This window comes from Macaca nemestrina, chromosome 1 (assembly GCF_043159975.1).
Source record: "Macaca nemestrina isolate mMacNem1 chromosome 1, mMacNem.hap1, whole genome shotgun sequence".
Lineage (NCBI taxonomy): Eukaryota > Metazoa > Chordata > Mammalia > Primates > Cercopithecidae > Macaca > Macaca nemestrina.
In genome coordinates, this window is record NC_092125.1 from 36,344,100 (window position 1) to 36,360,027 (window position 15,928).

A 15,928-nucleotide genomic window follows, 5' to 3' on the forward strand; every position below is an offset into this window, starting at 1 on the left:
CTACCCCACTAGCACAAGGTCTCAGAGACCACTAAAGACTTCACCCGCCCCGACACCCACTGACACATGGCCATTTCCGGCCCTAACTGGATGCTTCACATCCTCTGACCATCACCATTCCCTCCCCATCCCTCCTCCGCAGGGCACATCCTGAACTCTTTATAAAAGAAAAAAGAAAGAGGGCATCATGCCTTTAGCACAACACAGATGCCCTGGAGTGTGGCACACAGGGCCTTTGTTCCTGGCCTGGACCCCAGGGGTGGCTCAGATCCCACTTCTGGGAGGAGGGGGCAGCTGGTGGAGGAAGAAACAAGACCTGAGGGGCACAGGCATCCCCTCAGCACTAACAGCCTACACCTCCTCTCCCCGTGCCAGTCTCTGATTGACACCCTCTCCCTCCTCCAGACCCCTGGGCCCTGCACACACGGGGAACTGGGTGAGGTCCTAGGAGTAAGCCACGTGGCTCAAGGCAGCTCATTGGAATAAGAATTCAAACTGTGGCCAAAGAAGATAGAAAAATGGGAGGCCAGAGAAGCTGAGTATCAGGTATGGGGATGAGGCTGGGCCACAAAAAGGAAGGCCCTTCTAGGGGTCAGAGGCTGGAAGGGGTGCCAAGCAGAGCAAGTGATGCTGTAGAAGACTGGTTAGCAGAAATGGTACAGGTGAAGTCTGTGAGCAAACCAGACTGGGGTCTGCTACTATGTAATCTTGGTGATGTCTTAGCTCTGGGATGGAGATAATCCTTCAAGTCCATTTTAGGTGTTAAATTGATGATGTTCAGACTTGGTTTGGGGAAGGGAAAGAGTAGTTGTGATTACCTTAACCTTACCGGAATACAGCAATGGCCCAGTACCCAATTCAGGACTCAGAGGGCAAGCCAGACCCTGCCCTAGCCAAATAATGCGGCAAGCCCCTGGCTCAATGGTGAGGAATAGCTAAATGTGGCCCCTACACCTGGGGTGAACCGGAGCCTAACTTTAGCTTCATACGAGCATATGCAAAATGCGCGGCCAGCTGCCCCTGCAGCCTCGCCCAGGGCCACTTCTCTTTTACATCCTGCACCTGTGGGGATTTGCATGTTTGGCCAGCTCACTAGCCAGTTCTGAGGCTGAGAACATCCTAGACTCTCAAAAGGGATTCCTTGTTCCCTTGGCAACCAGCTCCTCCCTCCCCTCCCACCCTAGAGGCAAAGCCTTGCTTTCTGCATTTCTACCCTTGTGGGTGGGTCCCATGGAGGGGAGCAGCCTCGCAGAGGAGGCCTAAAGTTTTGAGCAGAGTAAAGGGCAGCGACACTTATTTGCGCCTTTGAGAAGGGAAACAACCAGCTTAGGAGCCGCGGTCCGGTCCGGTCTGCCAGCTCCTGTTTCCCCCTCCTCTTGGCTGCCGGCCTTTTGTTCTTGTCATGGTTCATTAGCTCCCTAAACAGAGGTTGATTAAAGAAAATAAAAGGAGAAAAATGGGGAAATTAATTGCACTGGTGAAAGGTCTAATGGGGAAGGAAGTTAGAACCAATTGTCTTGAGATTTTAATTGTCCCATCTGCTCTCTGGCCCTTTGATGGTGCATAACCAGAATGAAATGTTAATTTGGGCACCAAACATATTTTACACCCACTTCCCAGTGAGTTCTCTTGGGTCTTCTACTTGAAAGCTAGTGAGCCCAGGCATCAGGATGCCCCACTGGGACCTGTGCACTGGGTGATGCCAGGCAGATGGGAGGACAGGAGGCCCTGCCTGTGAGGACTATGGAGTAGGGGCTATGGAGCAGTGTGTGTGATGCTTCCTTGGCACGATGGAAAGATACAGGGTTGGGTTGCAGGAGTGAAGAGAATAGGAGAGAAAAAGAAGCCTCTCTTTCTATGTCACTCCCTGAAAGAATGCAGAGTCGTGATGTCTGGCCTTAGAGCGACTGGTACATTTTTGAGGAATATCAAGAAACAGATATGAGCAGTGCGAAGAGGCCAAACAGTAAAGCCCCAAGTGCCCCTCTGGCAAAAGGAGCAGATCTTGCTGCCAGGAAATCTAGAGTTCCCTGCTAGTGGCCTCTCTCCTTTCACCTCATTTATTCTTCCTCTTCACTGGACTATGTCACTCAAAAGAAAATGCAAAGATGCGCTGCACAGTTCCAGCAAGAGTCTCCACAGTTCCACTAAAGTCAGATGGACTCTAACCTGTAGGAAATATCCAAACAGATGGGAAAAGAAGAAATAAATCCCTTCTGAGTAAGCAGCCACTAAATTAAACTCTATTAGTCTGTATGATGTGTGGCAGATTGGTTGCCCCCATTTGAAGTCCGATTTCTGGCCAGGCACGGTAGTTCACACCTGTAATCCTAGCACTTTGGGAGTCTGAGGCAGGAGGATAAGGGAGGATAACTTGAGGCCAAGAGTTCAAGACCAGCCTGGTCAACAGAGCAAGACCCCTTTCTCAATCAATCAATCAGTCAATCAAATGAAGTCCAATTCCTGTTCTGCCCACAATGGGTCATCAAAACCATTGGCTCTTCAGGTGAGCCCACTGGCTCTCTCTTAAGGGGGGGACTATTGATGTCACAGGCCTGAAACCATTCTACTAGTAGATATCACAATAACACCAGTTGAGATCCTACCCAGAAATCAAAGTCTATCCCATTTAACACAATACCCAGACCCACATGCCTTTGGTCTATAGGTGGTATATATAGCTGGGAATGTGGAGATACAACTCATGCCACTCTCGTCGGTTTCCTACCCTTAGTGCTGTGCAATACAGTAGTCCTCCCTTATTTTAAGTAGTCTTCACTTCATTCAAAGGGGGACTCCTGTATTGTATGACATCCAAGATCCTCAGTAGATGCCTGAAACCTTGGGTAGTACCAAACCCTATATATACTGTTTCTCCCTATGCATATATACCCATGATGAAGTTTAATTTACAAATTAGACACAGTAAGAGATTAATAACAACAACTAATAATAAAATAGAACAATTATAATGCTATGCTGTAATGAGTTATGTGAATGGGGGCTCTTTCTGTCTCAAAACATCTAATTGTATCGTATTCACCTATTTGCAGACCATGGTTGACCATGGGTAACTGAAACCATAGAAAGTGCAACTGAGGCTAAGAGGGGACTACTATAGAAGGCAACCCTCAGCAGTGTGGGCTGCTGGTGGAAAAGCTGGGAACAGCACAGGCACCAGAATGTACAAAACCACCTCCACATTAAGACCGTTATTTAAGTCTGCCCAGGACCGTGAGGAATTGACATGGTCCTCTCTGTTGAATCCCAGAATTAAACCAGTTTCCCTACCAACACCATGTTCATTCCTAACATCTCTGGCCTCAAGAGGAAGGAGTACACTGTCACTCTCTCGGATATTTTTTCCATGTATAATGCTGCAACATAAAGCACTGAACAATAGGAGAACTGCTAGAAATAACAGTTTCCCTGATGCAACCCAGAGAAGAGAGTTGGTGCTTTTCTTTTGTATGGACCTGGGGTAAGCTTGGAGAAGTAGAGGAAATGACCTTGTTATTCTCTGCTAAGATGGATTTTCCAGAGAGTTATAAAATCTAAACAATAATCAGCTGGCACACAAGGAGCACCTGTGTGGAAGAGACTACGACCCAGGTGAGTGCTCTTGTGGGCAGCAGATTTGGGTCTCTGGATGCGGTGGACTGAGACACAGAATGCGTCTGACTGGCAGAGAAAAGTGAAAAGGGCAATCCAGGAATGACAACGTGGAGGAGAAAAACCCAAGGAAAGAAACCTTCAAATGACCATCTCTCTTTGGAAACCAGAAAAGCGAGTGGATCATACTGTTTGGTCCCAAATGGCATGGCTTTGTCCCCTAGCCCCTGGATGTGGAGAAGACATGGGGCTATGCCAACGTGGAAAAGCCAAGGAAAGGAATATTTCACATTTATGTGGCATTTTACAGCTGCTTTCCCAACACGTTTGTGCTTGATGTTCACAACCACATCTGAAGTAGACAAGAATTATCTTCATTTCACAGATGAAAAAATAGTCTATGAGAGGCTAAATGACTTCCTGAAAGCCACACTCTTTTTACATGGCAGAGCTGGGATTAGAACCTGAGTGTTCTAACTTTAAATTCTGGGCTCTTCCAGTGATGTCAGATTTATTTCTTTCTCTTTCTTTCTTTCTTTCTCTCTCTCTCTCTTTTTCTTTCTTTCTTTCTTTCTTTCTTTCTTTCTTTCTTTCTTTCTTTCTTTCTTTCTTTCTTTCTTTCTTTCCTTTCTTTCTTTCTTTTCTTTCTTTCTTTCTTTCTTTTCTTTCTTTCTTTCTTTCTCTCTCTCTCTTTCTCTGTTTCTCTCTTTCTCTCTCTCCTTCCTTCCTTCCTTCCTTCCTTCTTTCCTTCCTTCTTTTTTTTCTTTTTTCAGATGGAGTCTCACTCTATCGCCCAGGCTGGAGTACAGTAGTGCAATCTCAGCTCACTGCAACCTCCGCCTCCCAGGTTCAAGTGATTCTCATGCCTCAGCCTCCTAAGTAGCTGGGATTACAGGCATGCACCACCATGCCTAGCTAATTTTCTCTATTTTTAGTAGAGATGGGGTTTCACTGTGTTGGCCAGGTTGGTCTCGAACTCCTGGCTTCAAGTGATCCTCCTATCTCGGCCTCCCAAAGCGTTGGGATTACAAGCATGAGCCACCACACCTGGTCCTATGTCAGTGATATTTAAACTGTGTACACAACAGAACATCTTCAGAGAGGGAAAGGATACTGGCTTTCCTGATCACTCAGATGAGAGCAGCTACAATCTTACTTGCCTTATATATTAAAAATTTTAGTATATAAGACTTTGTTTGTTAAAAAAAAAAAAAAGGAGGGTTAAAGTAAGTTGGCAAGTCACTACACTCTGCCATGATCCCTACACTGGGGAGTGGGGAGTGCTCAGCTATAACACAAGGAACAAGTACAAGCAAGGAAAGGAGTGGAGACACCAGCCCCGTGGGTGTGGCCATTTCCCAGTGAACTCCCAGCAAGCGCATGCTCCGCACTTCAGGTTCTCTCTTAGATGTGGAAAGGAAGAGCTGAGGGCTGTCAATTTGGGGACGTTCTTCCTGGACTGACTTCATGGGATGCTGCCTGGTCAACTCCGTGAATCTTGTCCAGGCAAATCTAAAGCCCTCAGCGGACTGACTCAGCCCACCCAAGCTTCATCAGCTGCTGCAGCCCAGTGCCTGGTAAGCAGTGCTTCCAGGCTCCTCCCAACCTGGCCTCCAATGAGATGCACACTCACCCTACGGGTTGGCCTATGTTGGCATATCACCTGTTCATAGTGCAAGGCCATTCAGGGTGTCACTCCCACCAGCCTGAGTCCTAGGACCTCCCAACAGTTTGTCCTTTTCCTCCAGTCTCTTCTTTCCATATGGCTCTGCCTGCTCCCTAAATGCTATTCCAATCTTTGCTGGTTTTGGCTTCCCTGAGCTGTTTAGAAACAGCCTCCTACCTTTCCCTAGCTTCCCGGCCAGCAAATATTCTGGCTTATTGAGGGTCTCCTGGCGCTGTGAAGAGTCAGGGCAAATCATTTAATGTTTGGTTTTGTCTTTTTATCCTGGACTGTTAAAAAGCTGCCTGCTACAGAGAAAAGACTTGTCTGAAGTCGGCCTCTCTGATCATCACGGCTGATGGGCCTAAATAAATCCCTTTGTTCAGATTTTATAAAGCACGTATGACTTGACTTTTGTTATTCATTTTCACATCTCTCTTTGTAAACTGTGTGTGACACAAAAAAATCACACAGACCTGGGTTCAAATCCCAGCTTTGTACTTACTAACTATATGATCTTGGACAAGCTACTCAAGCTTTCTGATCTCCTTTTTCCTCACTTATACAGAGAGATAGTACTGTCTACTGCTCAGGGTTGTTCTTATTTTTAATGGAGAATAAATGAGATAGAGAATCCTCTATAGTGCTTGGCACAGAGTCAGAGTTCAATAGACACTAGTTTCTCCTTCATCCTTAGGATAAAACCCAAAACTTATCCACATTTCCCCAAAACCTAGTAGAGTGGCTGGCACATAATATACTCTCAGTGACTATTCATTGCTAGTGTGAAAGAATGAGGCAGTGAATCAAGAGGGCATGCATGAAACTGATAGGACCGGCCCCAGGAGGAGGTACCAAAAGTTGTTCCGTAAGGCAAACAACAGTATTAAAGAAATCAGAAATGTTCTCTAAAGAGATGATCAAATGTTACAAAATGTACATATAAGGATGTTCATTGTTGTGCTCTTCTTTAAAGATTTATTAACTAATTAATTGTTTGAGACAGAGTCTTGCTCTGTCACCCAGGCTGGAGTGCAGTGGTGCGATCTTGGCTCACTGCCACCTCTGCCTCCTGGGTTCAAGTGATTCTTCTGCCTCAGCCTCCTGAGTAGCTGGGACTACAGGTGTGCACCACCATGCCCAGCTAATTTTTTGTATTTTTAGTAGAGACAGGGTTTCACCATGTTGGCCAGGCTGGTCTTGAACTCCTGACCTCAAGTGATCCATCTACCTTGGCCTCCCAAAGTGCTGGAATTACAGGCGTCAGCCACCATCCCTGGCCTGTTGTGTTCTTTTTCATAGTGAAATTATTGAAATAACCTAAATGTCGAACAAAGGGGGCTGACTGGGTAAATCAGAGTGCCTTAATACCATAAAATATCATGTATCTATTTTAAAAATATAAATTTGTAAGTATTATTCTATAAAGATACGTAAAACTTTTTTTTTTTTTTTTTCTCTGAGATGGAGTTTCGCTCTTGTTGCCCAGGCTGGAGTGCAGTGGCGCTATCTTGGCTCACTGCAACCTCTGCCTTCTGGTTTCAAGCGATTCTCCTGCCTCAGCCTCCTGAGTAGCTGGGACTACAGGCACACGCCACCATGCCCAGTTAATTTTTTGTATTTTTTAGTAGAGACGGGGTTTCACCATGTTGGCCAGGATGGTCTCGATCTCTTGACCTCGTGATCCGCCCGCCTTGGCCTCCCAAAGTGCTGGGATTACAGGCGTAAGCAATGGCACCCGGCTAAAACATATGATTAAATGAAATGATGTGTTACAAAATTGCATGTACTCACTCTTTTAAAATTATTCATCTATCTTTCAAAAGAAAAAAGTGCCTGGAAAAATATTAGCTGGCAATGGCTATGGCTGGTGGGTGGGAGGGTAGTAATTTTTACTTTATATATGATACTTTCAATATTGTTTGAAAAGTTTTTTAAATGAGCATCATTTTTATAATCAGAAAAAAGTAACTTTTGGGGGGCTGGGTGTGGTGGCTCATACCTATAATCCTAGCACTTTGGGAGGCCAAGGAGAGTGTATCACTTGAGGTCAGGAGTTTGAGACCAGCCTGGCCAACATGGTGAAACCCCATCTCTACCAAGCATATAAAAATTAGCCAGACGTGGTGGCGGGCACCTGTAATCCCAGCTATTTGGGAGGCTAAGGCAGGAGAATCGCTTGAACCCAGGAGGTGGAGGTTGCAGTGAGCTGAGGTCGCGCCACTGCACTCCAGCCTGAGCAACAGAATGAGACTCTGTCTCAAAACAAACAAACAAAAACAAACCAAAACACATAAAGGGGTATAACAATTAGTATGTATATATTTTTTGGTTATAAATGTCAATACCTACCTTAAATTCATTTACACTCAAAGGTAAATGTATTTGGAAGGCTAAGAGGACTGCAGGAAGGTCAAGGTGTGGCTGCACCTCAGAAGAGCTGGAAATAGATCTGGCATGCTGCTGTTATGCACCCTCTCTCTGCAGCTCTGGGTGTGGGTATCAGTTCTTCAACTACAGGCCAGCTTCCTCCACCTGGCGGGAAATGCCATCCCGATGACTTCAGAGCTGCTAACCCCGCCACAAAGAGACAATGAGCACTGCTCTCTGGTCCCTAGGTCATCAATTCCAAGCACGCACTGCACTGTCCCTACTTGGGTCAGATGTCCATCCCTTACCCAGTCTCAGGCTCTATAGCTGGCCCACTGTGTGGTCCATTCCCGACCGTGGGTCCATCACTGTGGGCCAGGAGGCAGAGTCGTGTAAGAAGAACTGTATTAATGACTTGAGAAATAACTGTTCCCTGCCCCCCTGCACTCTTCTGCTGTGAGCTGCTATTTCCTTGGAGATAGGAAGAGAGGATAGGAAGTTCTCAGCCTGTTGGCTTAGTTTCCATCTTCAGAGGAGGGCCAGGGAAGACTGGAAGTAGGAAACTGGGCAGGCTTGGATCAAGAGTTGTTAACATCAGAAACAATGGTGAGCTTCCCTGACAGGTTCCTGTGCTGATGCAAAGTCAATTCATCTGAGTTCTCATGGAGCTCACAGCTCAACCCAAGAGATGAATGCTGGATAGAGCAGCCTTCATTGTCATTCCTTTACCTCTCTTCCTGGGCACCTTCCATCACTTCCCTATAAGCAAGAAGAAATGTGTCTTCTAAACGATGAAGGGTTATCTTTCATCAAACACCACAGAGCTCAAGAAAACATTCATCGGCTTCTATTTCTCTGTGCACTCTCTGCTCCATTTACTTACTTAGGAGATGGTAATTTAATTTTTTCCCATAATAGAATGACTATGTCTGAAAACCACTTTTAAATACAGTAGGACCTCATGACATCATAGCTCATGGTTAGAATTCAATTTGGAATAAGTCATGACGTTGGAATGGGATCATTGCACTGGGAGCCCCTGATGGTCAGGAGCTATGTTTTAGCCATCGCCCAACTCCAGCATCGAGTGCAGTCCTGCTCCCTGATACACACTCAGAAGTTAAAGGCACTCAAAAGTCCTATGGTTCATTCTTTTTAAAAATTTAATTTTTAAAATTTGACACATAATAACTACATATTCATGGAGTACATAGTGGTGTTTTTATACATATAATGTGTAGTAATCAAGTCGGGGTAATTAGCATATTCATCATCTCAAACATTTATTATTTCTTTGTGTTGGAAACATTCAGTATCCTCTTTCTAGCTATTTGAAACTATACATTATTGTTAAATATGGTCATTCAACGGTGGTATAGAACACTAGAACTTATTCCTCCTCTCTATCTGTGATTCTGTATTCTTTAATAAATCTCTCCCTGTCTCTCCCTTCCTCCTACCCTTACCAGCCTCTAGGATTCTGTTCTACTTTTTCCTTCTATGAAATCACCTTTTTTTTTTTTAGCTTCCACATATGAGTGAGAACATGTAGTGTTTAACTTTCTATTCCTGGACTATTTCATTTAACATGTCTTCCAGTTCTATGTTGCTGCAAATGACAAGATTTCATTCTTTTTTATGGCTGAATAGTATTCCCTTGTGTAGATATATACCACATTTTCTTTATCCATTCATCTGTTGCTGGACACCTAAGTTGATTCCATATCTTGGCTATTGTGAAAAGTGCAATAAACATAGGGGTGCAGCTACTTCTTCAAAATACTGATATCCTTGCTCTTGGATAAATGCCCAGTAGTGGGATTGTTAGATTGACTACCAGTAGTTCTCTTTGTAGTTGTTTTTTGTTTGTTTTTTGTTTGTTTGTTTTTGAAGGAACCCCCATATCGTTTTCCATAGTGGCTGTATTAATTTACATTCCTCTTATACGCTGTTGGTGGGAATGTAAGTTAATACAGCCACTATGGAGAATATTATGGGGGTTCCTCACAAAGCAAACAAACAAAAAACCTAACAGTGTATAAGAGTTCCCTTTTCTCCTCATCCTTACCAGTCATTGTCATTTTTTGTCTTTTTGATAATAGCCAGTCTAACTGGAGTGAGATGACACCTCATTGTGGTTTTGATTTGCATTTCCCTGACGATTAGTGATGTTGAGCATTTTTTCATATATTTGTTGGCCATTTGTATGTCTTCTATTGAGAAATGTCTGTTCAGTTCATTTGCCCATTTTTAATCAGATTTTTTTTTTCTGCTGAGATGTTTGAGTTCCTTTCATATTCTGGATATTAATCCCCTGTGGAACCAGTAGTTTGTAAATATTTTCTCCCATTATGCAGGTTGTCTTTTCATTCTGTTGATTGTTTCCTTTGCTGTGTGGAAGATAATCCCATTTTAAAATTTTTGCTTTTGTTGCCTGTGCTTTTGAGGTCTTATTTATAAATCTTTTCCCAGACCAATGCCCTGAAGTGTTTCCCCTGTGTTTTCTCCTAGTAGTTTTATTGTTTTGGGTCTAACATTTAAATCTTTTATCATTTCGAATTGATTTTTATATAATGTGAGAGATGGGAGGTCTAGTTTCATTCTTCGGCATACGAACATCCAGTCTTTCCAGAACTATTTATTGAAGAGACTATCCTTTCCCCAGTGAGTGTTCTTGGCACCTTTGTCAAAAATGAGTTGGCTGTAAATACATGTATTAATTTCTGGATTCCTTATTCTGTTTCATTAGTCAATGTGTCTGTTTTTACACCAATACCATGCTCCTTTGGTTACTAGAGCCTTGTAATATTTTGAAGTCAGGTAGTGTGATGCTTCCAGTTTTGTTCTTTTTGCTCAGGGATTGCTTTGACTATAGAGTTCTTTTTTGATTCCATACAAATTTTAGGAGTGTTTTTTCTAATTCTGTGAAAAATGACATTGGTATTTTGATAAGAATTACATTGCATCTGTAGATTGCTTGTAGTAGTATTGTCATTTTAACAATATTAATTCATTTGGTTCATGAGCACGAGATGTCCTTCCATTTGTTTGTATCCTCTTCAATTTCTTTCATCAGTGTTTTGTAGTTTCCTTTGTAGAGGTCTTTTGCCTCCTTGGTTAAATTTATTCCTAGGTATTCTTTTTCATAGCTATTATAAATGGGATTGCCTTCTTGAGTTCTTTTTCAACTAGTGTCCGGAGCTGCACGCCCCGGCCATAGCGAATAATAATTGAGGATTAAACGCCTGAGCTATATTCATTTCCACCCCACACCTTCTCCCTATCTTTGTGTTTTTTCCCCTGTACTAATACCTCATTAAAGATGGCGCTCTTCCTGCTTCTTCTTCACTCACTTTTCCCGCGCCCAGGAAAATTGTTACTTAATAGCGCAAGCGCAACATGATGTCTGACCGGAGAAACCGAAACTAACCTGACCACGCCCTCAGCAATGAGATCATTTCCGCCTTAGCCCAACCCCTTCCCTTCCAAGTGTATATAAGGCAGTGCATTACCGCCATTAAACGAGACTTGATCAGAGCACTGTCTTGTCTGCATTTCTCGTGTCTCTTGTTCCCCAAATTCCCACCCCCTCCTCCAGGGCCTGCTCTGACTATCCCGCGGGCCGGGATAAACTAGTTTGTTGTTTGTGTTTAAAAAATGCTACTGCTTTTTGTATGTTGATTTTGTATCCTGCAACTCTGCTGAATTTATCAGTTGTAAGAGTTTTTTTAGTAGACTCTATGTTTTTCTGCATATGAGATAATGTCAAACAGGGATGATTAGGTGTTTCTTTGGGTTTCTGTTAATTTTTTTTTTTTTTTTTTTTTTTGTCTATTAAGGATGTCACACATTTCTCCAAATCTTCTGTTCCTGCAGTAAAACATTTTCAGAGATATGTTCTTCCTCTGAGTTTTTGGGATGATGTTCCCTTTATCTTGTTCCATAGATTTTCCCACACATAATTCATTTTTTACCTCTCTACTCATCCTTGACCAAGGTACAATCTATCCTTCTGCTAACAGAGAGGCTACTTGAACTACCTGGGTTTGGGCTTGCCTAAGACTGAGAGCTTTCCTAGGCAACAGGACTTACAGTTCTAAAACTAGGACAGTCCTAGGTAAACTAGAATGGTTAGTCACCCTAGGGGTAATTACCAACATGTAAGGTGGTAAGAGAGAGGGAATTTGGGAAAGAAGGGAAGACCTGAGAAATTGTGGACTTTCAACCCAACTCCAGTTTTATGGTTTTTCTTTCCATTTTAATAACTGAGGTTCCTGCACATAGACTCACCCATGATATTTGAACTCAGAAATTCTTCAGGTTAATTGTTCTTTCAACCTATACATAATTGTCCACTTTTCAACCCTCAGCACCAGCCCACTATAAATATTTTTCCTAGTTTCTAGCCGTTGTTCATCTAATTTAATGGCATTGTAAGTGACTGCTTTGAAGCTCCCTCTGCACCAACACACAGCAGTGATAACATAACATATAAAAGATGATTTAAAAGTCATAGCCATGCCCCCAAAGTGAGATACGCATGTCCATGGACCTGGAACAGACTAAAAATGTAAAACAATGAGTAGAGGACCTGCTGAGCTCTAAATCTCAGAGTAGGTAATAGCAGATGTGAATTTGACTTCTGCGGGTAGATAGGCTCCACAGGATAAAAGGGCTCCACATGAAGCAGGGGAACCAGAGCCATGCTCAGGGCGTGCACCCAGAAGCCAGGGCAGGGTTTTCCTGGCTAGGGAGAGGAGGCCAGGAAATCTGTTGCCAACCACTGCCTGGAGTGTAGCTTAGTGCCTAGAGTGGACTCAAGCACAGCCCCATAAAGAGGATGCACACAGAGAGAGAAAAAAAATAGAGAGGCAGCGGTAAACCTTCTGTCCATGATGACCTTAGAAACTCGATCTTAAAACACATGAGGAAATCTTACACCAAGAAAGATAGCTAATAAAATCAATAATTGCAATATGAGTTTTTCTAGAAAGACACAAAATTTTAAATGTTAAAAAGACTTGAAAATATGTATATTTAAAATCCTTGAAGAGATGGGTAAAGAAATTACATCCTTAAAAGAGATATATGCCACCAAATCAGGCAGAAATAAAATAAGCACAGGTAGTTTTAAAAATTAAAAACCACAGAGAAGAAAAACGCAGCCACTGACAGGGGGCAGGGGGCCACTCAGTGGGTTAGATTCTAGACTAAACATAGTTGAAGAGAGAATTAACAAATTGGAATAAGGAATTCATCCAGACAGTAACAGTATCAAAGGGGCTATTTGAATAAGACAGAGAATGACAGGCACTGTGGTTATGGGTCCGGGGCTCAGGAAAGCCTTGTCAAAGGACACATTTAAGTAGCAGCCCGATTCAGTAAGAACACGAGTCACATGATGACTAAAACACCAAAAGCAAGGGCAGCAAAAGCCAAAATAGACAAATGGGATCTAATTAAACTAAAGAGCTTCTGCACGGCAAAAGAAACTACCATCACAGTGAACAGGCAACCTACAGAATGGGAGAAAATTTTTGCAATCTACCCATCTGACAAAGGGCTAATATCCAGAATCTACAAAGAACTCAAACAAGTTTGCAAGGAAAAAAAAAAAAAAAACTCCATCAAAAAGTGGGCAAAGGATATGAACAGACACTTCTCAAAAGAAGACATTTATATAGTCAACAAACATATGAAAAAAAAGCTCAACATCACCGATCATTAGAGAAATGCCAGTCAAAACCACAATGAGATACTGTCTCACACCGGTGAGAATGGCAATCATTAAAAAGCTGGGAAACAACAGATGCTGGAGAGGATGTGGAGAAACAGGAATGCTTTTATACTTTTGGTGGGAGTGTAAACTAGTTCAACCATTGTGGAAGACAGCGTGGCGATCCCTCAAGGATCTAGAACTAGAAATACCATTTGACCCCGCAATCCCATTACTGGATATATACCCAAAGGATTATAAATCATGCTGCATTAAAGACACATGCACACATACGTTTATTGCGGCACTATTTACAATAGCAAAGTCTTGGAACCAACCCAAATGTCCATCAATGATAGACTGGATTAAGAAAATGTGGCACATATACACCATGGAATACTATACAGCCATAAAAAAAGGATGAGTTCATGTCCTTTGCAGGGACATGGATGAAGCTGGAAACCATCATTCTCAGCAAATTATTACAAGGATAGAAAACCAAACACCACATGTTCTCACTCATAAGTGGGAATTGAACAATGAGATCATTTGGATACAGGGCAGGGAACATCACACACTGGGGCCTGTTGTTGGGGGCAGGGGAGCGGGGAGGGATAGCATTAGGAGAAATACTTAATGTAAATGATGAGTTGATGGGCGCACCAAACCAACACGGCACATATATACCTATGTATCAAACCTGCATGTTGTGCACATGTACCCTAGAACTTAAAGTATAATAATAATAAAAAAAATAAGTCATGTGAATGAAATAAAAATAAATAAATCCATCCATGCGTAGGTATTATGCCTTGCATGAAGCTGTTGTGAGGATTCAATTAAATAACACAAAGCAGCAAGCCCAGTGCCTGAGACATAATTAATAACAAATGTTAAGAAACATACTTCTCTTCCTAAGAATCTGAGTTACAGAATGAATTTTGCATTTGATCTCTATATTGAGGAGGCTTATGGCCACCTTGCTGGAGCCCAGCATCATGCTGATGGGACTCAAATTGAGTGATATTCTTTGGATCCTAATAACGGTGGATTTAGCTATTTGTGACAAAGTGGCTGGAACATTGTCAGTTGTCTGTATGCCTGTTTCCTCCTTCTGCTTCTCTCCCTCGAGAACAAATTCTGTTTTCCCCTCTAGCATTAACTAAACAAGCTAGTCACATCCAAAATAGAGATGACATTTTAATACAACCAGGCAGCCTCAACAGGAATTTCTTTGCAAATCCCAATATTCCATCAGTACAGCTCTCAGCATTTCTCCCATTATGTCTTCTGTGGAGCCCAGAAAGAACTCCTGACAGAGGTCAGGAAAGGGGGAAAGACAAAGCCACCCTTTTACTCAGCATGAAGCCTTTTCAACTCATAGGCCCCTGATGAAAACATTCCATAATGAAAAGAACAAAATAAGACAGGCTCACAGTGAACAGCAGCAGAATGTTCCATCAGACAGAGAGCAGCTTCTTGGGATGTGGGAATCTGAGACTGGATTGTATTCAAAGAAAATACCCCCAGAGTGATACAGTGCAAGTCCTGGGGGTCAGCAACATTCAAAGTTCCATGCTTTGAAGTGAGGTGTTTCCCTACCAAGGCCTGGGGACGGGGACGGCTATCCTAGAAACAGAATTAGACTGGGAAATGCAACCAGGTGATGAAGGGCCTTTGGCATGGCAGTTTCTCTCCTCCTCAAGCAAGGCAGATACGGGCCTCTGTGATGAACCAGAAAAGAGAAGCCAGAGGTGCAGCACTGGTATTTGTTTTTCTAACCAGAAGAGAGAAAACATGTTCCACCCTGTCTGAGTCCTTGGTCAGGAAAAGGTTGTTTTAAGAAGAAGAGAAGGAAGAGGAGGAAGAAACAACCCTCCTTTCTGCAGCTAAACTGGCTTTGGCACTCATCTCCCAGGGGCGAGGCAGGCTAATGACTCTTCCTTCCCGCCTTGGACATTGGGTGGCGTCCAGGGGGTTCCCCTGGTCCCTGTGGTCGATCTTCCCTCAGCAGCTCAGTCCTGCCCAAGCTCCAGCATGATTGTCCCACACTAACAAATCTATAAAAATAAGTCTTCTCCTTGTTTGAGTTCTTTCCTTGTTTTTTTCCAAAAACTGCCTACCTCACCAAGTATGGATTATTTAAAAGAAAACAATAAAGAACTGAGCATTTCACCTTTGGCTGAGTTGGAAGGAAATGTTCACACTGGGAATGGGAGAAAACAAGAGGAATTTGTAGGGGCAAATGCTAGGATTTTAATGTCTCCCACATCCCGTGATGCATATAGTGCCTGATATCTTCTAAAGAAGGGAAAAAAACCTTGTGTTACATTAGAAACAAAACCAAATTTAAAAACAGCTATTTGGGGTGAGGTTAGAGAGACGACATATTGCACGCCAGCAAAATGAGGGTGATATGAGCATAAGCCTGCAACTTGCATCATTGTCTTGGAGGTCCTCACATACACAAAGATGTTCTGTTTTCACTTTGCTTGTCCATCTCACGCACATATACAACTTCAAATTCATTTTTAATAGGACTTCAGTCCCAGTGGTAGGCAGATAGG

At 43.0% G+C, this 15,928-nt stretch overlaps 1 long non-coding RNA gene across 1 annotated transcript in view; it reads left to right on the top strand.

The window, feature by feature from the left end:
• The window catches only part of LOC139357760 (uncharacterized), a 110,211-nt gene that overhangs the window by 32,068 nt on the left and 62,215 nt on the right, over positions 1-15,928 (top strand). The gene's annotated exons all lie outside the window — the stretch shown is intronic.